The sequence below is a fragment of the Oryctolagus cuniculus genome, chromosome 12 (genome assembly GCF_051225735.1).
Source record: "Oryctolagus cuniculus isolate XC-2025 breed Fujian yellow rabbit chromosome 12, ASM5122573v1, whole genome shotgun sequence".
NCBI lineage: Eukaryota > Metazoa > Chordata > Mammalia > Lagomorpha > Leporidae > Oryctolagus > Oryctolagus cuniculus.
In genome coordinates, this window is record NC_142878.1 from 119015468 (window position 1) to 119040167 (window position 24700).

A 24700-nucleotide genomic window follows, 5' to 3' on the forward strand; every position below is an offset into this window, starting at 1 on the left:
GACAGTCAGACAGATCAAGGTACTGCTCATGGACAGAGGCAGGTCTTCAAAAAAAAGAAAGGGAAATATCAAGGCAGGGCAGGAAATTCTGAGCAAGGAAAATTCCTGAGGAGATACTCTAGTACCTCCACAACTACCACACTCCCACAAAATGTAAGCAGCACCTAGAAGAGGTGTGTACTGTGCATTTTTATCCACGAAGGAACCTGCAGCCCCTTCCAGCATGGAAGAAGAGCTGTTTTTACTGCAGCCCTTGTCAGTTCTAGGCAGCCTTCTCAATGCCACCACTCCCACACCTTGACTTCACCAGGGTTTGTAGTCTGCAATGGCTCTCTAATATTATTTATTTCTCTCTTGGTGGCTAATGCTGGACTACAGCTGTTACAAGTTGAGTTGTAAATACTTTCCTTTAAGAAGAGAGAAAACAGAGAGAGAGCAAGCTGCTCTGTCTTCAATCTCTTCTTGCTATTCCCAAGCCCTTCAAGGGCCCCATTTCCTATAGAGTTCATCCAAAACTGAAGGAAAACTTAAAATCCTTGAAGCCTTTTCTTCCAATAAGCAGAATAAGACGAAGACATTGATACCATGTGATACTTTAAAAAATAACTCGGGATGAAGGCACAGTTCCAAAGATGTCCCAGTTTCCAGGTTAGTCACTGTGTCTGGTCTTTCTTCTTCAATCTTGGGCTTTCCAGACACAGAGTTCAACTGGGTTATGGTGCCTCCCTTGGAGCAGTGCCCATCACCGCCACCGTCGTTGTCACCACAGCCTCCCGGCAGTGCTGTCCAGCCTCTGACAGGCAGCACAGAGCCCCCGCACGCTGCACGCCTGCACCACTCCTCCACGAGCCAGCGCACAGCCATGGCTCTCAGGGCAGGGTATCGAGCCCTCCCAGTGTTCCCATTGGCTCCCTGCCCCGGGCACGTGAGACGTTTCTCTCATTCATGAGGGTCACGCAGTTGCACCTGCCCCTACTCACTCTGCCATCCACCCATAGCCCCCACCCCTTCTCCGCTCTCAAAGTTAAGTACTCTTAACATCTTAACATTCTTTAAAAGTAATTCAAGATGGTTTAAAAGTAAGTATGAAATTTTTATCTTGTTTCATTTTGAAAATTATGTTAATTTATAAGTTTTTAAAGAATTATTTTGAGATGGTGATGGGGCTGATGCTGTGGCATAGTAGCTTAATCCTTTGCCTGCAGTGCCGGCATCCCACATGGGTGCCAGTTCTAGTCCCAGCTGCTCCTCTTCCAATCCAGAGAACTTCTGCTATGGCCTGGGAAAGCAGTAGAAGATGGCCCAAGTCCTTGGGCCCCTGTACCCATGTGGGAGACTGGGAGGAAGCTCCTGGCTCCAGGCTTCGGGTTGGCACCCCTCCAGCCATTGCGGCCATTTGGGGGCTGAAGCAAGACGGAAGACCTTTATCACTTTCGCTCCCTCCTTTTCATTGTCTGTAACTGTACCTTTCAACTAAATAAATAGAATCTTTAAAAATAAAAAAAAATTATTTTGGGGCCAAAATAATGGCATAGCAGCTAAAGCAGCCTCCTGTAATTCCATTATTTCATATGGACACCAGTTCAAGTCCTGGCTCCACACTTCTTACCCAGCTCCCTGCTAGTGGGTGGTGAAAAGCAGCAGGTGGCCCAGGTGCTTAGGTCCCTGCACCCATTTGGAAGACTCAGATGAAGCACTCTGACCCAGTGCTGGCTGCTGTGGGCATATGGAGAGTGATCCAGCAGATGGAAATGCACGCTCTCTCTCTGTGTAACTCTGACTTTCAAACATATAAATAAATCTTTAAAAAATGAATTATTTCAAAATGTAAATTTTTGTCATAAGGTGGAAAGGCTGCAATACTCTAGAATGTAAGGACAAAAATAGGACAAAAACTGAAGGTTTAAGTAAGTTGCAGAAAGCATGAGCACATAACAGAAGGTTTGAAGTAGCCAGCACTATGGCGCAGTGAGTTAATGCCTTGGCCTGAAGCACTGGCATCCCATATGGGTGCCAGTTCTAGTCCTGGCTGCTCCTCTTCTGATCCAGCTCTCTGCTATGGCCTGGGATATCAATGGAAGATGGCCCAAGCCCTTAGGTCCCTACACCTGTGTGGGAGACCTGGAGGAGGCTTCTGGCTCTGAATTGACACAGCAATGGTCAATGCAGCCATCTGGGAAGTGAACAAGCAAATGGAAGACCTCTCTGTCTCTACTCCTCTCTAACTCTGACTTTCAAATAAATAAAATAAATCTTTTAAAAAAAGGTTTGAAAAGGAAAAATCTTGTAAGAAAAATTGTGTGTGTGTGTGTGTGTGTGTGAAAGCCAAAAGCTTCATCCAAATCTCCCACATGGGTGAAGGAGCCTAGCACTTGGGCCATCCTCCACTGCTTTCCCAGGCACATTAACAGTGAGCTTCATCAGAAATGGAGCAGGGTCTAGCACTGTGGCAGAGTGCTGAGATGGTGGCAGCCATTTGAGCAGCAGTTCATGTCCCAGCTATTCCATTTCCAATCCAGCTCCCTGCTAATGCACCTGGAAAAGCAACAAAAGATGACCCAAGTGCTTGAGTCCCTACAAGCACATTAGGAGACCTAGAAGAAGCTTCTGACTTTGGCCTGGCCTAGCCACAGATTCTGTGGCCATTTGGGGAGTGAACTACTAGATGAAAATATGTCTGTCTTTTGGAATCTCTCTCTCTCTATAACTCTGCCTTTCAAATAAATAAATAAATAAATAAACTCTTTTTTACACATGTGGAACAGTCATTATTCAAACCAGCACTCTGGGATGAGGCATCCCAGACAGCTGCTTAATCTACTATACCACAATGCCTGCCCAATTATAATTTTAAAAATTTTCATTGTTGTCTAAAATTTTGGAATGAATATCAAAGGTACACTGAAATAAAATTAAAATTTGATGCTTTTTTTAAACAAGCTGTTTAAAATATGTGCATACTGATATGTTAGTAAATATCTGGAAATAGCCTTGGACTTTAATTTTGGAATCTGTTTTTTTTTAAAGATTTATTGATTTATTTCAGAGTTCCAGAGAGGCAGAGGAGAGAGAGAGAGAGAGATCTTCCATCCTCTTGTTCACTCCCCAGATGTCCTCAATTGCCAGAGCTGAGCCAGGAGCCAAGAGGTAGGAGCTTCCTCCAGGTCTCCAACATGCAGGGGCTCAAGGACATGGGCCATCTTCTACTGTTTTCCCAGCCATAGCAAACAGCTGAATCAGAAGTGGAGCAGCTGTGACTCAAATTAGTGACCAAATGAGATGCTGGCACTGCAGTTGGCAGCTTCACGTGCTATGCCATAGTGCTGATCATGATATCTTTTGTTTAAAAAAAAAAACTGCAGCATCTCCTTTTAAGAATTCTTGCTTAGTTTTTAACCATCTGTGAATTTTCTAGTCAGCTTCTTTAATCTTTCTTCTCCTTCCTGGTTGTGACTCTTAAATTTTTCTAAGTAATGGGTTATTTTATATGCTATTTTTCTATTCAAGGTTTTTACTTCCACTTTGGTGACTGACCAAAAACCACAAATGTTGTGCCTCAGCAAACAATCAGAATTGTTTGGAAAAAGCTGAGTCTTAAGAGTTACAAGTTGTATATATACTTGTTTTATAAAATCATCAGATTTATGAGTAAATCTGGTTTAGAACTGGTTGAATCACACTAAGCAGATGGATGCTATTTCAAAATTATAAGTGAGCCTATTTTGACCAAATATTTTAAGCCCTTTTGACATCCTGAGACTTTCTCAGAATCAAGGTTCTAAATTTTTTCACTTTGAGATTTTCAGCAGGAACCCTTGATGGGTCAAAGGATATATGTCTTATCTTTTAGAGGTAATAGTTTATCATGCAACTTGCATTTTAGGAAAGTACTGTCATGAAATTATGCTCAATGTTAAATTATATTTATATAGATATGCCATTGATATAAATGTCCTAGAAGTTATATAAGTTTTAAAATGTGATAGTTCTGTTGTGTTGTTACTAGTCACGATGGTTATCTTCATAAAAAGACCCAGAGTCCTAAAAGGGACAATAGGTGTGTAAAATCCTTCAGTTTCTTTCTTTCCTTTTTAAAGATCTTTCTATTTATTTGAAGGCAGAATTCCAGAAAGGAGGGGAGAGAGAGAGAGAAAGAGATTGGATTTCTTCTGTTGGTTCACACTCCAAAGGGCCACAATGACCAAAGCTAAGCCAGGCTGAAGCCAGGCAATATGGTCATAATTCAAGTTCTCCCAAATGGGTACAGGAGCACACACACTTGGCCATCCTCTGCTGCTTTCCCAAGTGCATTAGCAGGGAGCTGGATCAGAGTGGAGCAACCAGGACTCGAAGTGTAACCCATACAGGATGCCAGCATCATAGGCAGTAGCTTAACCTGCAATGCCACAATGCTGGTCCCTCTTTAGTTGTTTTGTAACATCCTGTACGGAATGAACATAAATGGCTCATGTCAATTAATCAATTTCATAATTTTAACTATGTTTATTTAAAGACTTCTGTCATCCATAGTTTTGTATTCTTCTCTAAAAACACTTGTAATCAATTTCACAGAAAATGTTCTTGAATACAGATTTTTGGCTACTTTAGACAAGAATTTCAAGAACTTTGAGGGAAAGGAAAAAACTAAAAACCCCATCAACTGGTAATGGAGGGGCCAGTGCTATGGCACAGTGGGTTAAAGCCCCAACTTGCAGCTCCAACAAAAACCAAGAAACGGGGGCCAGCCCCATGGCACAGTAGGTTAATCCTCTGCCTGTGGCACTGACATCCCATATGGGTGCCAGTTCTAGTCCCAGCTGCTCCTCTTCCAATCTGCCTCTCTGCTATGGACTGGGAAAGCAGTAGAAGATGACCCAAGTCCTTAGGCCCCTGAACCCATGTGGGAGACTGGGAAGAAGCTTCCGATTGGCACAGCTCCAGCTGTTGCAGCCATTTGGGGAGTGAACCAAAGGAAGGAAGACCTTTCTCCCTGTCTTTTCCTCTCACTGTCTGTAACTCTACCTCTCAAATAAAATAAAATCCTAAAAAACATAAAGGGGCTGATACTGTAAGATGTGGACTTGGTCACCCAAGGCTAGCTGACATGTCTAAGAATTACAGCCACTTGTTCACTGAATTAGACACAACAGTTCACATTTGGGCAGTTTTTTTACCACTGTGCATACTGCTCACTGTGCATACTGGGCTCACTTCTGGAAAAAGGAAGGCTACTGGCTCATTTCTGGCTATTTGGGAGAGTCTAAGCCATACTATTTGATAACTGAAATATTACCAAAAGAAAAAAAGCCTTTTTTTAAATCAAGCCACATTGTCCACGGGCCCCTCTGGAGACAATAAATGTGAATGACTACAAGTATTGAACAAATGTGTCCCAGCAGGCTATTCTAATGGCCCTTTAGCAGGGGTGGAGGACTTCCATACCCTAGCCACATAAAGCCCATAAAATCATTTGGTCTGACCCTGCCAAGGCAACTACAAATGGGATTCGATATTCAATCTATGCAGACTAAATCTTAAGTTGCCAAGGCAACTATAAATGGGACTTGATATTCAATCTATACAAAATAAACCTTAAGCTGATAATTTTGTATGTCATGTGAATGATGTTATAGACACCAAAATGTCCCTTGGAATAAAGGCCCTTTGCTTTAAAGACTACAGGCCTTGAACAATAAAGGCTGGAAACAGCTTCAAAGACAAGAAGATTCAACCATTGAACACACAGCAGTAACTCCTCCAGAATCTATGGAAGCAACAGCACTGTTACCAGGTATCTTAGAACAGAAGGTTAAACTCAAAGTCCTCACCCAGGCCTTATGTCTCAGATGAGGTAAGGGTGAACACTCACACTGACTTGAGTTAGGAAAGAGGGATGTTGATGGTCTGAGTTTTTATTGGGATAAAGATTAAAGACATACTTTGGGACTTCCCTAGGTTCAAGAAACATGGAAGAGATATACAGAAATCTGTGAGTTTCCCAAACTTTCATTGAAGCTAGTCCATATCTCTGTTCTATTTGTATGAACACTGGTTATTCATCTTCGTTCTATACATAGAACTGGAGAATGTGATTTTGCATATAAGGCACTGGCAAATTATATTCAAAGTGTCTTTTTTTTGTCTTAAGGATTCATTCTTTATTTAGTCATTTTTATTAGCTTAAGGGAAGACCGGGGAGCAATGGGACAAGCCTATCATTTTTTTTTTTAGAAACATTTTATTTAGTGAGTATAAATATCATGAGTACATCTTTAAGAATAGAGTGATTTGTCCCACCATATCCACTCTCCCACCCCTACTCCCTCCCTTTTTCCTCCTCCCTTTCCCATTCCCAGTCCCATTCTCCATTAGGATTCCTTTTTTTTTTTTTTTGGACAGGCAGTGGACAGTGAGAGACAGAGACAAAGGTCTTCCTTTGCCATTGGTTCACCCTCCAATGGCCGCCACGGGCAGCACGCTGCAGCCAGCTCACCACGCTGATCTGAAGGCAGGAGCCAGGTGCTTCTCCTGGTCTCCCATGGGGTGCAGGGCCCAAGCACTTGGGCCATCCTCCACTGCACTCCCTGGTCACAGCAGAGAGCTGGCCTGGAAGAGTGGCAACCAGGACAGAATCCGGCACCCCGACCGGGACTAGAACCTGGTGTGCTGGAGCCACTAGGCGGAGGATTAGCCTATTGAGCCACGGCACCGGCTTGAAGGATTCATTTTCAATAAACCTTATACACAGAAGACCAGCTCTGTACTAAGATTTCAACTATTTGCACACAGACACATACATTAAATATTAAAAAAAAAAGGCTTTCTGAGAACAACCTTTATAGGTATATCACATACTACGACTCATTTATGACCGAGGTCTTGCATGCGGAGTAAGTGTACAATGACTCCTGCTGTAATTTAACAATTAAATCTCTTATGTATGATGTCAGTGATCACCCAAGACTCTTGCCATGAGTTGCCCAGGCTAAGGAAGCCTTTTGAGACCACAGTCTTTGTCAGCATTTAGGCAAAGCCAAAGGCAAAATGGAAGTTCTGTCCTCCCTTCAAAGAAAACTACATTCTTTTTGGATGGCTCCTTCTTTCCACTGGGGTATCATTCATGGCAATCCTTCATGTAGGACTTTTTTTATTTTTGCCACAGTGTCTTAGAATTCAATGCCTGAAATGTTTTCATGGGCTTTTCAACCACACAAGAATGCTTTAAGGGCTCATTCTGAGGTCACTATGGTATATAAAATGATTGTCATTCCATGAGTCTGCTGTATGAACTGCTTTCCAACTCAACATGTCTTAAAATGCAATGTCTGGTCTTACTCTAAGTCTCTTTTTTATTGTTTTTTAAATATTCATTTATTTGAAAGACAGAGTTACAAAGAGAGAAAGAGACAGAGAGATCTTCCAGCGGCTGGTTCAGTCCTCAAATGGCTGCAACAGCCAGAGCTGGACCCATCCAATGTCAAAAGCCAGGAGCTTCTTCCAGGTCTCCCAAATGGTTCCAGAGTCCCAGTACTTGGGCCATCCTCTGCTCATTTCCTGGGTGCATTAGCAGCAAGATGGATCAGAAGTAGAGCAGCTGGGACTCAAACCCATGCCCATATAGGATACTGGCAAGGCAAGCAGTGGCTTTACCCTCTACACCAAAGTGCCTGCCACATGCACACAAATCTTAATCAGTGACTATCCCTGGTTTTAAACTGGAAGTTTTCTGGCAGAAAAATCACTAATTTCTCTGGTTTCTCTTGAGATACAGAAATACTACCATGTTCTTGCTTTTATTAATGCTGTAGAATGGTTATATACCTGCAAGGTAAAGCTATGCAGAAACTGGCTGTGTAACCCTTCTATTTATATATCAGATTGCTACAGCAAAACCCAGAACTAGCAAGTTTTTTTTCTTAAAGAAATGCCTATGGTGGCTGCTGTTGTGGTGTAGCAACAATTGCCAACTATGACCCCAGCATCCCATATGAGTACTGCTTTCAGTCTTGGCTGCTCCACTTCCAGTCCAACACCTTGCTAATGGCCTTGTAAAGGCAGAAGATGGCTCAGTACTTGTGCCCCTGGCTGATGCAGCCACCTGGGGAAGTGAACCAGCAGATGGAAGATATCTCTCTCTGTGTTAACTATTAAGTAAGCAAATGAGTAAGTAAAAGAAATGCCTCCAACCTCCTCTCCTTTCATCCTAAAAATACCCCCACATTACCCCACAAATTTCACGAAGCAGTCTAACCAATCACTGTCCCTTTTTCCTAAGGATGGAGAAGTAACAAAAAATAAAAACATCTAAAATGAAACCCCTATAAAACAAAAGCAGGACCAAGCATCTCCTCTGTCTCCCTTAGACCAAGGCGTCCTTATCCATATTGTACCAAAAATAATTCACTGAATTGAGGGAGTGATACAGCTGGCCTGAACACAAGAAGTCACTTTTCTGCAACAGATAGAACCCTGCTGGTCAATATTGTCTGGATGGGTTTATTTAGGGGAGTTCCACATCTAGGTAAGGAAACATCCCAGTCTGGAGCAGCAAATAACTACCAATTGTATGTAAACTCCCAGATTCACTGACGCCCACTTGAACACCATTACACTTCCCTAAAGAATATAGCATCTTCAACTAGGAAAATGAAGGTCAAAAGCATCACGAACCGATCAGGAACCTGGACACAAGCTGAACATGCATCTGTCACCTCTAATTTCAATCTATAAGAATCTTTGCCTCTAACTTCCTGGGGAGCCCTGGAGTTAAGTTCCTTGCTCTGGTCTTTAAAATAAATGCTTCTTTACTCCACCATACCAAAGCCAGTGATTGGCTTACTGTGTCTTGGGCAAGTATATACAGGTTAGGGGTTCTACAGCAACACCACCAACCAGATTGGAGGTATGTCCTGCAATAAGGGCAGAGATGGGACTTGAACCCAGGCATGCTGACATAAAAGATATGCTTCTCAAGGAGTGTTCCAATCATTATGTCAAATCCCATTCCCTTACATTTTTAAACTAATTTTTTCTTTGAATTCCAGATAGACTGAAGGACACAGCAGAGATCACCCATCTGCTGGTTCAGTCCCTAAATGCCCACAATAGTTTGGGCTTAGAGGCCAAAGTGAGGTGCCAAGAACTCATTCTAGGCCTCTCTCATGGATGGCAGTTGGGCCATCTTCTGTTGCTTTTCCAGGTGCATTAACAGGGAGCAGAATTGAAAGTGGAACAGCTGGGATAGGAACCAGCTCCTATATGGGATGCCAGTGCTCCAGGTGGTGGCTTACCCACTATACCACAGCATCAGCCATGATATTTCACACCTCTGCTTTTGAAAATATTTAGAAATATTTTGAAGCTGCAAATTACTGATTTGGGCTTGTGCTGTGGTGCACCAGCCTGTAGCATCTGCATCCCATTTGGGAGCCTGGCTGCTCCACTTCCAATCCAGCTCCCTGGCAATGCACCTTGGAAAGTAGCGGGGGATGGCCAAGTCCTTGTGCCTCTGCACTGATGTAGGAGATCCAGGACAAACTCCTGACTTTGGATTAGCTCAACTCTGGCAATTGTCATTTTGTGAGTGAGCCAGTGCATAAAAGACACAGCTATCTTTCTAGCTATCACTCTCCCTACCTCTTTCTGTACCTATTTCCAATAAAATAAATAGAAAAAAAAATACAGTGTGGCTTTGGGGGGCCACTACTCAACACTCCCTCCCCAGATTTAAAAAGTCGGTGATAGAGAATTAATGAAGGCATTAGTATAGGAGCTCACATCTTTTCCTCTTGCCTCAGACTAAACCAGCAGTGAGTGCTCCCCAAGTCTGTACTGCAAAATCCTGATAAATTTGTTATCACACTTTCATTATCTGCCAATCTCTGAATCTGTGGTGGGATTCCTTCTCCCAAACATTCTGGGATACATATAAAAACAACATAGCCCAATGCAGCTACATCTGATTAAAACACTCAATGATGGATAATTGACTTTACATGAAAAAAATAAATAAGCCACCCAGGAACATCTTAGAAAATGATTGCTTCTCTGTTGCTAGTTAAGAGAAACTCCCAGGGAATAAGCACTTGGCCTGGTAGTTGAAGACCCACATTCCATACTGTGCTGTCTGTCTCAAGTCCCAGTACTGATTCTGTTCCAGCTCCCTGCACATGCACAACCACGGAAGCAGCAAGCTCAATAGTTGTCTCTCTGCCACCAACATGGGAGATCAGATGAGTGACCAGCTTCTGACTTTGGCCTGGCCAGTTCCAGCCCATGCAAAATCACTATCTCTCCCTCTTTCTCTCTTTGTTTATGTGTATGTGTCTGTCTCTCTTTGCCTTTCAAATAAAAATTTTTTAAAAATGAGAAACATCCTGGACTGCAACAAGGCTCATGTGCAGGATCATTTCCTCCATGTGGAAACAGCCCCAAGTCTTCCAGAAGCTGCAATCGTGCTTCCTTAGCACAGTCTTGAAGGAAAAATGTTCTTGTATTTACTGTAGGCACAGCACCTACACCACCTGGTGGATTAAGAATGCACACCATATGAGCCCTCTTGGGTGAGTTCAGGATCAAACTCATTGTTCAGTGGCTTCTTGCTGCCCTCTGCTGGACTTCTGATGCAACTAACGCATTTTTTGTTAGACACTGACAAACTGCTTACAGACCACCCTACACAATGAAGAATAGCAGAGCTGAAGTGATCCCAATTTTCCAGTTTAGCACTTAAAAAGCTATAGAAATTGAGAGAGATCATATTCGTAACCTGTTTTAACTGCATCCTATTTTTATGTTTCATTTTCATTTCCTATCATCTCGTATTTTTTACTTCCACTTGTTATCTATTTTCTATAGCTCTCTATTTAGGAATATGTTGCTATTTTCCATATACATGTGCACTTCTCAAACGTCCTTCTGTTATTGACACTCAAGATAAATCCCTGTGGTCATAGAACATTCATTGTTTTATTTGTATCTTTTCAGTTTATTTAGGCTCTTTTGTGACCTAGCAAAAGTTCTTCTGCAGAGTATTACATGTGCACTTGAACAGCAAGTGTATTCTCTTGTCCAACTATACCGTCAAGTTCTTTCATGATGTTCATATTTCCTATATCCTTTCCAATATATTGCAAGCTACTTTGCAAACTTCTTTCCATTACTGAAAATGGCAAATATATGTGCCCTAATACTAGTTGACAACTCTACTTCTCCCTTTTTGTCTCTCTGTGACTCTGCTTTCAAATAAATCTTAAAAACATCCCTAAAGAATAACATTGAAATTTTCATTGCAAGTGCATTGGTTTGATTTTATCTTCTGTAATTTTTCTGAGTTCTAACATTTTTAATGGACTCATTAGGGTTTTTTGACATTTGAAATTCCAAAAGAGGGGAGGGATGGATGGACAGAGAGCAGCCACATGTTGGTTCATGCCCCGAATGATCACAGTAGCTGGGGATGAGTTAAGTCAAAGCTAGGATCTGAGAGTTCAATCTAAGTTTCTCATGTGAGGGAAAGGGATGACTTGAAGCATCAACCCCCTGCTGTCTCTGTTAATGATACAATGCCATGTAACAGACAACTAATTCCACTACGTTCTTATTTTTATCAGTTTGCTCTCTTTCTTGCCTAATAGCTCTAGTTTCAAGTTCCACTGCTACAAGCAAAAGAAATAATGAGGGCAGGGATCCTTATCTCCTTGATATTAGAGGAGACTACTGAATACCAGGAGCAGTGATCTAGCTATGGCCTGGATCATGCTGATGTGTATTTTTCTATACCCAGTCTGTTTATTATGCCACATCTATTTCTTTGTGTGATGCAAGGCAATGTCTTGTGCTAAGCTCTGTCACATCTCAATTTTCCCCTTGTGGGGAAAATACAGGCATTGACCAATTGACCATGAAGGTTGTGGTGAGGGAAACGTTCCCCAGCTGGAGGCAAGATAGACTAAAATTGCAGTGATGCTTCAGTGATCCCAGCATCCCATATGGTAAGGTCCTGGCTACTCCACTTCTGGTGCTACTCCCTGCTACTGCTCCTAAAAAAGCAGTGGAAGATGGCCCAAGTTCTTGGATCTCTGCCACCCAAGTAGAGAACTGGATGGAGTCCCAGTCTCCTGGCTTTGGTCTGGCCCTACACAGCTGTTTCAGACATTTGGGGAGTTAATTGCTGAAGCTGACATGAGGTGATATTTTGAATGAAATTAGGTCATTGTTAGTCCCTCCTCAGCTTCCAAATAGCCTGCTAAATTATGTTTCACCATTAAGAGACTCATTGTACCATATGCAATTGTGTATTAAAACAGACAGCTTGGCAAATAGCATAAACTTAAACAGAAATACCATTAGTTTTAACAATCCTCTACTAAGGTATATAAATGAAAGACATAGAACCAGTATAATGAAGAGCTGCCTATATTCTCATGTGTATTACACATTACTCAGAATGTTAGATGTAAAAACAGTGGACATATCTACCTACACATGAATAGACTTGAAATGTGCCACATAAACACAATGGGGTTCCACTGAGCCTTCCATAGTGAAATTCTGTCACTTTTGACAATTTATGTGAATATAGAGATTATCATGTGAAGTGACAAACCCAGAAGGACACAAAAGGACAAATATTATCTCACTAAAAATCTGGAATGCATGTTAGAGAGAAGAATGGTGGAGTAAGGATAAAGGGGACACATTGGTAAATATGCACAAAGTTTCCCCTAAACACCATGAATGAAATTATAATGTTGCATTTCATATTTCAAATTTCTTGTAGAGGTTTTTAAATGTTCTCACCATAATATATGAGGTGAAGAATGTGAATAATTCTGGGCCAGTGCCGTGGCTCAATAGGCCAATCCTCCACCTTTTTGGCACTGGCACACCGGGTTCTAGTCCCAGTCGGGGCGCCGGATTCTGTCCCAGTTGCCCCTCTTCCAGGCCAGCTCTCTGCTGTGGCCAGGGAGTGCAGTGGAGGATGGTCCAGGTGCTTGGGCCCTGCACCCCATGGGAGACCAGGAGAAGCACCTGGCTCCTGCCATCGGATCAGTGTGGTGCACCAGCCGCAGCGCGCTGCCTGCGGTGACCATTGGAGGGTGAACCAATGGCAAAAGAAGACCTTTCTGTCTGTCTCTCTCTCTCACTGTCCACTCTGCCTGTCAAAAAAAAAAAAAAAAAAAGAGAGAGAATGTGAATAATTCTCATTTGAAAATCCCAGAATTAACATTCATCAAATGATCACATCATACCCTAAAGTATCTACAACTATTTTTCAGTTGAATATTTATAAAGGCAAATATTATCAGGTTACACTAAAAAAATAAAGAACAATATAATCTGTATAGGATTAAAACTTTTAAAAAAAATTTTTTTGTATTAATACAGAGAAATGTTCCATGCATTCCATAGCAGGATAAAACTTGAGGGGCCAGCACTGTGGCATAGCTATAATTCTAACATTTGAAACTAAAAAAATTTTTCAGAGAAAACTCAAGCCAAAACAAGAAAGCAGAAGAAATAAACAGTAAAATGGAGAAGGTGGAGACAGGAAGGGGTAATTCTCCCCATCTTCATGTAGGAAAGAAGCAGTGCTGTGATGCTAGCATGTGGCAAGGATGCCTCCCCACCAAGACCCTACAATCTCTGAACCTTGCTATCAACCACCATACTCACATATGAATCCTCTTTGGACTCTGCTGATGCCTCTGGGACAGTCATACAACCCCTGCTGTGCATGTAAGCCAAGCCCAGGAAGAGCCAGTTCAGATTTACCACCCACATGCTCTTGTCTGTTGGCTGGCAGGGTGAAAACCCTGCAGGGTTTACTACATATCAATTGTAAGAAGGCGGCATGTTTGAATATCCTGGGGATTTTGTATTTTCACCTGGGTCAGAGACAAAGAATTGTGCTGCTTAATGCTGAACACAGTTGCTCCATCAGCAAAATGATTTCCTTCTTTTGCCTGGAAATGCAGGGGCTACACAAGTGGTACAGATAATATTAAACCTTTTAAAGTGTCCAGGTCCTGCTGCTCCTTCAGGGTGAAGTCCACAGTCCACACCTGTAACAGTGCATTTCTCTAAAAGGTATCAGCTCTGGATCACAAAGAAGGGTGACAGGGAGTTCATTCTTCTCTTTATGTCTATCTTGCCTCTTATATAAGATGAAGCTAATTTTTGTATGCTATAGGCCAACAGAAAGGAAAATGATAATCAAAACATATCAATTTCATATTAACTTTGCAATTATGAAATTTACTATAATAGAGTTTCCCTTATTCAGTAAAAGATCACAGTGTAATCTGTAGACATAAGTGTAATGTGTAACTGAAGGGTGTTAGATCAAGTGAGACGTCCATTCAAAGTAGATCAGGCTAACAATGTTTTAAAAACTTTGGAAGGATGGCCTTGTGGCATAGTGCGTAAAACCACAGGGAACCTGTTTAAGACCCAGTTGCTAACTTCCTTTCCAGCACTCTGCTAATGCACCTGGGAAAGCATAAGATGGCCCATGTCCTTGGGCCCTGCAGCCACCTGGGAGACCTGAGAGAAGTTCCTGGCTCCCATCTGTTCCAGTTCCAGCTGTTGCCACCATCTGGGGAGTGAACTAATGATGGAAGGTCTCTCTCCCTTTCTAAATAAATCTATTAAACAATAAATTTTAGGGGATGGTATAGTGCCACAGCAGATAAAGCTACCATCTGAACCCACAGCATCCCACATGAGTACCAATATGAGCCACACCTACTCCATTTCTTATCCACTCCCTGTGAATAAATGTGGAAAACCAGTGGAAGATGGCCGAAGTACTTAGACTTCTGCCATCCACCTGGGAAACTTGGAAGAAGTTCTGGGCAGGTACTGACCCAACCCCAGCCATTGTAGCAATTTGGGGACAACCAGCAGATGGGACATCTATCTCTTTCTCTCTCTCTGTAACTCTCTTTCAAATAAATAAATAAGTAGTAAATAAAACTTTTTTGGATCATCAGGTTACACTTCACAGAAAAGACATATCTCTTCATCAATGTGTCCTCATGAATATAAAATTGCAAAACACACTGGCAAAAAGGCAAAGAAAAAACTAGACCAAGTGATGGGAACTACAAATGCACCATATCTAGGTGAGTGGTCCTTGACTGTGAGGAGAAAAAAACAGTAAACATGTTCAAAGAAGTGTTAACTGAATGAATCACTGTTTTTGAATATTATTTATAAACAAAGGTATACTTATAAGCTTTTTCATATTTCTTCCAAAAATCAATGTAATTGCTATTGTTTACATAAAAGATATTGCGTATGTCCTCAAACAGGGCACATAAACTTGGAAAGTTATCTTAGAAGATTTGCATTTTTTTAAAGATTTTATTGGAGCTGGCACTGTGGTACAGTGTGTCGCTCCCCCTCTTCGTGGAGGAATGACACTAAACCCTGCCTAGGCTTCATATCCGAGTCACGGCACCATTATGTCACTCCCCCTCTTCGTGGAGGAACGACACTAAACCCTGCCTAGGCTTCATATCCGAGTCACGGCACCATTATGTCGCTCCCCCTCTTCGTGGAGGAACGACACAGGACCCTGCGCTGTTCTTTTGTCTGCTCGGCCCTCCCCGGGTTTGCTGCTGGTTCTTCCCGGGTTGGCTACTGTCCCTTCCACCTCCATGGAAGGGCGGTTCCCCCTGCCACATTCCCCACTTCCGCAGGGGAGCGGCACACCGCCGGCCGGCTCTCTCAGGGGCTGCACAGGTGTTCCCCTTAGATGTTCCCCTTAGATGTTCCTGGTGCATGCCGTCTCTCTCCTCCTTTATAGTCCTCCTCCGCCAATCCTAACTCGGCTGCCCACACGCCGAGTACACTGCTCTCCTCCAATCAGGAGCAAGTCCTACAGTTTATTGGCTGAACTGGAGGCAGCTGTGTAAAAGCTGTTTTCTTCTCTCCCAACGCCATATTGTGGGAGAGCAGATGCATAGAATAAGTCTTAATTCCAGTAACTTAGTCTAGTCCGAGTTGCTCCCCACACAGTGGGTTAAAGCCCCAGCCTGCAGTGCCAGCATCCCATACAGGGAACAGTTTGAGTCCCAGCTGCTCTACTGCCAACCCAGCTTCTGCTGTGGCCTAGGAAAACAGTGGGAGATGGCGCAAGTGCTTGGGCCCCTGCATCCATGTGGGAGACCCAAAAGAAACTCTTGGCTCCTGGCTTTGGTTCAGCTCAACTCTGGCTGTTGCAGACATTTCAGGAGTGAACCAGTGGAAGGAAGACCTCTCTCTCTCTGGCTCTACCTCTATCTGTAACTCTATCTTTCAAATAAATAAAAATAAATATTTAAAAATAACAGATCAAAGGGACAAGATTTTAAACAAGATTTTATTGATTTATTTGAGAGGTACAACTACAGACACAGAGAGGGAGGGATAGAAAATATTTCTTCCATCTGCTGGTTCACTCCCCAAATGGCCTCAATGGCCAGAGTTGAGTCACTCAGAAGCCAGGAGCCAGGAGCTCCTTCAAAGTCTCCCACATGGGTGCCAGAGCCCAAGCACTTGGGCCATCTTACACTATGTTCCCATGTCACAAGCAGAGAGCTGGATCAGAAGGTGAGCAGTCAGGACACAAACGGGTACCCATATTGGATGCTGGTGCAGCATCACCAGCCCCCAGAAGATTTGAATTTGAGAGTCAACGTCTGGAAGGAGAATGAAGAAATAGAGAGGAAGAATTGGAGAAGACATGGTATGATGACCAACCATTAGACATAGAGTAGTCAGAATAGTGAAGAAAAAGACAGGAAGCGTGAACACAATTTGGTACTAATTGGTTACACAGAGGGTTGAAAGTGGAGTTCAATTCCATGATGTGTACATGAAAGACTGTATGGACACTTGCACAGGAAGTAGAAATTGGAAAAAAAATCAACAAGAATATGATGCAAAGAGTGAGACTGGTACCCATATGGGATGCTGGCACTACAGGCCATAGCTTAACTTTTAAGTCTTGAAAAAAAGATTATTTGCACACAATTTATACCTGCAAGACTCAAAGAATCTCCTGAAAACACCTATTTGGTTGGTTCAATAAAAAAAGAATACTGGAGCCAACATTGTGGTGTAGCAGGTTAATCCACTGCTGGCAACACTGGAATCCCATATAGGTGCCAGTACAAAACCTCTCTGTACTACTTCTCATCCAGCTCCCTGCTAAGGTATCAGAAAGCAGAAGATAACCCAAGGGTGTGGTCTCTTCCACCCATGTAGGAGATATGGAAGAAGCTCCAGGATCCTGGCTTCAGACTGTCATAGCAGCAGTCAATGCAGCCATTTGTGTAACAAATCAGCAGACAGAACCTCTCTCTCTCTCCTCTTTCTATGACTCTTCCTTTCAATTTAATAAATAAACCATTAAAAAAAGATGAAACATGACCACTGCTGGACAATAGTGGGGGTCAGAGAGTATTCTTATTTTATATATTATTGTTTAACATTGCCTCCTCCAGTTCTTCTAAAAAGTACAAGCAATCCTTTGGGAAATGATAGCAATCTGTCATCTCCAAAGTAACTGATACCTGAAGGTTATGGCCATGACAACACTGTTAAATATGTGAACAGTTAAATAGACCTCAAATGCTTTCAAATGCTCAAAATTGGCCAAAGGAAAGGAGAATGAAGCATATATAAAACATGTTTAAAAAATCATAAAATGAAAGATTAAAAAATCATCTCAAAAAGTTGACTCCAAGCTGGCACCATGGCTCACTAGGCTAATCCTCCACCTGTGGCGCCGGCACACCGGGTTCTAGTCCCGGTCAGAGTGCTGGATTCTGTCCCGGTTGCTCCTCTTCCAGTCCAGCTCTCTGCTGTGGTCTGGGAGTGCAGTGGAGGATGGCCCAAGTCCTTGGGCCCTGCACCCGCATGGGAGACCAGGAGAAGCACCTGGCTCCTGGCTCCTGCTTCAGATCAGTGTGGTGCACCAGCCGCAGCACACTGGCCACAGTGGCTATTGGATGGTGAACCAACGGAAAAAGGGAGACTTTTCTCCCTGTCTCTCCCTCTCACTGTCCACTCTGTCAAAAAAAAAAAAAAAAAAAAAAAAAAGGTTGACTCCATCTAAAACTACAAAAACATATATCTAAGTCCACTTTTTATTGTCAGAAGCAATCCAACTGACAAAAAAGTACTGAGGGTTTAAGCCATAGAGGCCAAGGGTGATAGATAGGAAATACAACACCTAAGCAATCTAACCCCGAGAGTCTTTGCCAAAGGCTGCAATGTGGATTGCAGAGGAAGGATACTGCAGAGGGCAGAGACTTGTGCAGTGAGGATGCATAATCAAGGCCTCAGTAGAGTGTGTGCCATGTGAACTTAGGTCATTCCCTATTTCTGCCTCCATGATAGACAAATTGCTATGATGATCCCCCCCACCCTTCGTGACTCCCTACTTTTTTCAGATCATAAAGGAATCTGAAAACCTGAAGAGTTACTCTGGTTTATCTTACTCATGCTTTCACCCTCTACAATGGGTACACAGAAGGCACATAACTTGTTTCCTCTGTTAACAGGTCTATGTATCAAGGGAGGCTACATCTGGAGATAACACGGGTGCCTGGCATCATTCTAGATTCTGGATTTGAGTGTAAAATGGGACATTGTGGTCTCTGGTTGAGAAAAGTTAAGATACCTGTGGGATGGCCTGCACTGCGGCTCACTTGATTAATCCTCTGCCTGCAGTGCTAGCATCCCATATGGGCACTGGGTTCTACTCCTGGTTGCTCCTCTTCCAGTCCAGCTCTCTGCTGTGGCCTGGGAAGGCAGTGGAGGATGGCGCAAGTGCTTGGGCACCTGCACCTGCATGGGAGACCAGGAAGAAGCACCTGGCCCCTGGCTTCAGATCAGCGTAGTGCCGGCTGTGCCAGCATTTTGGGGGGTGAACCAACTGAAGGAAGACCTTTCTCTGTGACTCTCCCTCTCACTGTATATAACTCTGTCAAATAATTTTTTTTAAAAAAAAGATACCTGTGGGAGAAGAGACATTCCAACATGTGATGACCAGGGACCACTCATCTTCAGTGTTGTTTCTTGTGAGAGGATCTTACACCCCCATTTCTATACTTAAAAATGCAAACAAGGCCACATGACTCTTTCCAGATACAGTGGAAGAAAATTTTGTCACATTTCAGAAAATCACAGAAAATCACTGTTCTTTATCATCCAGCCACAATGACCATCAGTAAACACCATTCTATCAGCCTGAGGTCAAAATGACAGCTGATGCACAGCTTAAATGTGGAAGACTTGAAGAAACTGGGTCATTGGTTACCTGAGAAAGCCATTAAAAGACCATTAGCTGTAGTAGATGGCACTCATAAATAGATGGCACTGCAAGTCCATGGGTTATAGCTATGGAATTTTTAATAAATAGTGCTTAACAAAAATACAGAGAAAAGGGACTGGCGTGTGGCACAGCAGATTAATGCCTTGGCCTGAAGTGCCAGCATCCCATATGGGTGCAGTTTCTAGTCCTGACTTCTCCTCTTCTGATCCAGCTCTCTGCTATGGCCTGGGAAAGCAGTAGAGGATGGCCGAGTCCTTGGGCCCCTGCAGCCACGTGGGATACCCAGAAGAAGCTCCTGGCTCCCAGCTTCAGAATGGTACAGCTCTGGCCATTGCAGCCATCTGGGGAGTGAACCATCGGATGGAAGACCTCTCTCTCTGCCTCTCTTCACTCTGTAACTCTGTCTTTCAAATAAGTAAAATAAATCTTTTTAAAAAAAGAAATTAAAAAAATAAAGTTTTGGATCAAGACACAGAAATAAATAAATCTTAAAAAATACAGAAAAAAGCTAAAATGGAATCCAAAGATCACATCAAATGTACAAAAACTTGACAAGTACATGAGGTATATGATTTATAATTTTGAGTGAGAAAATTCCATAACATTGTACTAAACACTAGATGAATAAAATAACAGAAATTTAGTTTCTCATAGTTTCACACTATGCTGCCTGAAGTTTTGATTTCTTCTGAGGACATTCTCTTGTTTCAAGATCATCAAATTTCCAACATAACCTTTGGGATCTAGTCTGTTTTTCCTCCCATCTCTAGGGACTCTCTTTCAAAATCAGATTGGAGGGGCCAGCACCGTGGCACAGTAGGTTAATCCTCCATGCCTGCGGTGCTGGCATCCCATATGGATGCCGGTTCGAGTCCCAGGTGCTCCTCTTCCAATCCAGCTCTCTGCTATGGCCTGGGAAAGCAGTAGAAGATGGCTGAAATGCTTGGGCTCCTGCACCCACATGGGAGACTGGGAAAAAGCTCCTGGTTCCTGGCTTCAGATTGGCACAGCTTCAGCCATTGTGGCCATTTGGGGAGCGAACCAATGGGAGGAAGACCTTTCTCCGTCTCTCCCTCTCACTGTCTATAACTCTACCTCTCAAGTAAATAAATAAATAATCTTTTATATATCAGATTGGATTAGGTCAGGATATAAGATAACACTCAGACATCAATAGCCTCTGTATATACAGACAATACCACAGCTGACATAGAACTTCTAAAATCAATCCCATTCACAATAGATACAAGAACAATCAACTACCTTGGAGTAAATTTAAGCAATGTCAAAGATCTCTGTGATGAGAAATACAAAATATTAAAGAAAGAAATGAGACAAAAAATGAAAAATTGTTCATGTTCATGGAGTTAGAATCAATATCAAGCTCCAAACTACTGAAAACAATTTAAAGATTCAATACACCAAGATTCAATATACTGATTCAATATACCAAGGACATTCTTCTCAGATATAGAAAAGGATGCTGAAATTCATATGGAAACACAAGAGTCCCTGAATAGCTAAAGCAATCTTAAACAACAAAAACAAAGCTGGAGGCTTATTTGAGATGTAGAGTTGCAGACAGTGAGAGGGAGGGAGAGAGGTCTTCCATCCACTGCTTCACTACCCAATTGTTCACAATGGCCTGAGCTGGGCCAATCCGAAGTCAGGAGCCTGGAGGTTCTTCTAAGTCTCCAATGCAAACACAGGAAGGAGCTCAAGCACTTGGGCCCTCCTCTACTGCACTCCCAGGCTATAGCAGAGAGCTGCATTGGAAGAGGAGCAGCCAGGACTTTAACTGGTGCCTACATGGGATTCCAGCACTGCAGGTGGAGAATCACCCACTGTATCACAGCACCACTCCCAGGTTTCAAGATATACTATAGTGCAGTAATCAAAAGAGCCTAGCACTTGTTCAAAAACAGATGGATAGACCAATGGAACAGAATATAAATGCAGAAATCAATCCTGGAGAAGGATAGTCTCTTAAACACATAGTGCTGGGAAAACTGGATCTCCTCATGCAGAAGTATGAAGCAATACTCCTACTTTACACCTTACAAAAATACACTCAAAATGGATTAAAATGGATAAAAAATTTAAATAACAACCTGATACCAAATTATTAGAGAAAGTTGGGGTGACCCTGCAAGACATTGGCATAGAAAAAGACTACTTGGAAAAGACCGCAGAGGCACAAGCAATCGAAGCCAAAATTGACAAATGGGATCACATCAAATTGAGAAGCTTCTGTACTGCAAAAAGAAAAAAAAAAAGTTATCAAAGTGAAGGGCCAACTGACAAACTGGGAGAAATGATTTGCAAACTATGCAACTGATAAAGAATTAATAACCAGAATTTATAAAGGCTCAAGAAATTCCACAACAGCAAAATGAAAAACCCAGTGCAGAAATGGACAAAGGAGTTAAATAGGTATTTTTAAAAAGAAATCCAAATAGCCAGCAGATACATGAGAAAATGCTCAGGATCACCATTCAACAGAGGAATGTAAATCAAAACCACAAGGAAGTTTTACCTCACCCCGGTTAGAATGGCATTCACATAGAAATCAAACAAACGCTGGCAAAGATGTGTGGAAAAGTTAACCCTGATCCACTGTTTGTGGGAATGTAAACTGGTAAAGACACCATGGAAGACAGTATGGAGAAACCTCAAAACATCGTACTTAGTGAATAAGCCAGTCTAAAAAGGAAAAAAAAAAAAAAAACATATATTCTCCCTGATCTGTGATAACTAATAGCGCACCTAAAGGTAAGCTATAGAAATGAAATTGACACTTTGAGAAGCAATGACTTTGAACAGCCCTTGTCTTGACTATTGAGGAACAATTTTTTCACATTATCTGTTGAACTCTTTACTTAGTATAGAGTTACTCATATGTGTATAAAGTTAATTGAAAATAGATCTTAGTAAAAAACAGGAATGAGAATAGGAGAGGAAGAAGAGTGTAGGTGGGAGGGTGGCTATGGTGGGTAGAGTCACTATGTTCTTAAAGTTGTAATTATGAAATGGATGAAGTTTGTCTTCCTTAAATAAAAGGTTTCTAAGGAAAAAAGATATGAAAGGAACATTCCAGAAAAATTTTCATTTTGATGATTTGAGTCAAGGCTACTTGGTAGCAATATTTAAAAGCAAAGAATGAATGATGCATTTTTCATCTTATTTATTTTTAATTGTTTACTTTTTTGTTTTAAAAGACATAGTTTTGGAGAGAGGAGAAGACAGAGAAAGATCTTCCATCTGTTGCTCTACTCCCCAAGTGTCTGTAACAGCCAGAGCTGGGCCAGACTGAAACCAGGAGTGAGAAGCTTCATGTGGGTCTCACACATGGGTGACAGGTGCCCAAGCACTTGGACCATCTTCTGCTGCTTTCACAGGTGCCCTAAGCAGGGAGCTGGATTGGAAGTGGAGCAACCAAGAAACAAACTAGAACCCATAGGGATACTCGAATCCCAGGCAGCTGTTTAACCCAATATACTGCAATGTCACAATTTTTGTAAATTTAGACACTAGAAGTGAGTGTTGACAACTCAAGAAATTAAGCTTCTGCAACTTAAGTGAGAGGCTAGGACTATATTCCTGGCTCTCTGTTATGACCCTGTCTCAGTCCTGGTTGTTGTGGGTGTGAATCAATGGATTGAAGGTGTCTGTCTCTGTCTCTCTCTCTCTCTTTCTGTCTCTCTCCCTTTCTCTCTCATTCCATAACACAGAGTAGGCTAAGCCTCCACCCATGGTGCCAGCATCCCATATGGGCACCAATTTGTGTTCCAGATGCTCTTCTTCTTTTTTAAATATTTATTTGAAAGTAGAGTTGCAGAGAGAGAGCCAGAGACAGAGAAAGGTCTTCCATCTGTTGGTTCACTCCCAAAATGGCTGCAATAGCTGGAGCCTGGAGGATACAAAGCCAGAAGCCAGGAGCATCCTCCAGGTCTCCCACTTGGGTGCAGGGGCCCAAGGAGTTGGGCCATCCTCAACTATGTTCCCAAGCCATAGAAAAGGGCTGGATTGGAAGTGGACCAACTGGGACTCAAATCAGTGCCTATATGGGATGCCGACACCACAGGCAGAGGCTTAACCAACTATGCCACAGCAAGGGCCCCAGATGCTCTTCTTTGGATCCAGCTCTCTGATTTTGTCCTGGGAAAGCAGTGGAAGATAGTCCAAGTCCTTGGGCCCCTAAACCCACCTGAGAAACCCAGAGGAAGCTCCTGGCTCTTAGCTTTGGATCAGCCCATCTCCAACTATTTTGCCATTTGAAGACTGAACCAGTGGAGTGCAGTGGAGGATGGCCCAAGTCCTTCGGCCCTACACCCACATGGGAGACCAGGAGAAGCACCTGGCTCCTGGCTTCAGATCAGCATGGTGTGCCAGCTGTAGCACGCCAGCCGCAGCGGCCATTGGAGGGTGAACCAATCAATGATAAAGGAAGACCTTTCTCTCTGTCTCTCTCTCACTGTCCATTCTGCCTGTCAAAGAAAAAAAAAGATGGCAAAAGACTCAAGTCAAAAACTAGAGAATTGTCTTGGGCTCTGACTATAGTTTATGCCATTGATAAATGGAATAATTTGCCCGAAACATAACTTTGTGGAGTGTAGTAATCCTGCATTTGTACACTCACTGTGATAAAACTATGGAGAGTTATTTAAGGACCTGCAATAGATTCTATCCTCTACACATTTTCTGATCTAATCCATGAAGCAAGTTCAGCCTCCAAAAAGCTTAAGACACTCTATTTTAATAATTAAAAATATTATCTTTTTAATTTTTTCTGATGTAGCAAATTCTTGCCAAAGTTTGAATTCAAACCATATAAAAAGTCTTGTAGCTATGGCAATAAAAAAATTAAGGCCAATGTGAATTCAGCTCAGATGGCTTTAAATCTTGAAACCATTATTACTTTATCTTATATGAATCCTGATTCTGAATTATATTTCTTTATGCTTTTCCAATTTATTTAAAAAATCTCATAAGACTCTTATCATACAATGTGAAAGAAGCTGAGGAATAAATAACCTACCAGCAATATATTTATTTTTGTCGGTCTTGGCCACATGTAGATGTCTCTAGAATCTTATCTGCAAGAGAAATTGCTTAGAAGGAGGGGTCAGACAAAAAGTCTAGATTCTTCCTAGATTCTACTGTGCTAATCAAGAGCATGAAGGAAATGTATATAGAAAAATGGGCATATTGGCTCAGTGACAAAAATGAAGTAGCCTCCCTGTGGGGGAATATGGGGAGCAACCCGGACTGGACTAAGTTACTGGAATTAAGACTTATTCTATGCATCTGCTCTCCCACAATATGGCGTTGGGAGAGAAGAAAACAGCTTCTACGCAGCTGCCTCTTGCC

General features: G+C 42.3%; 1 long non-coding RNA gene across 1 annotated transcript in view; it reads right to left on the reverse strand.

The window, feature by feature from the left end:
- The window catches only part of LOC138844837 (uncharacterized), a 97153-nt gene that overhangs the window by 59971 nt on the left and 12482 nt on the right, over positions 1-24700 (reverse strand). The window lies entirely within an intron of this gene.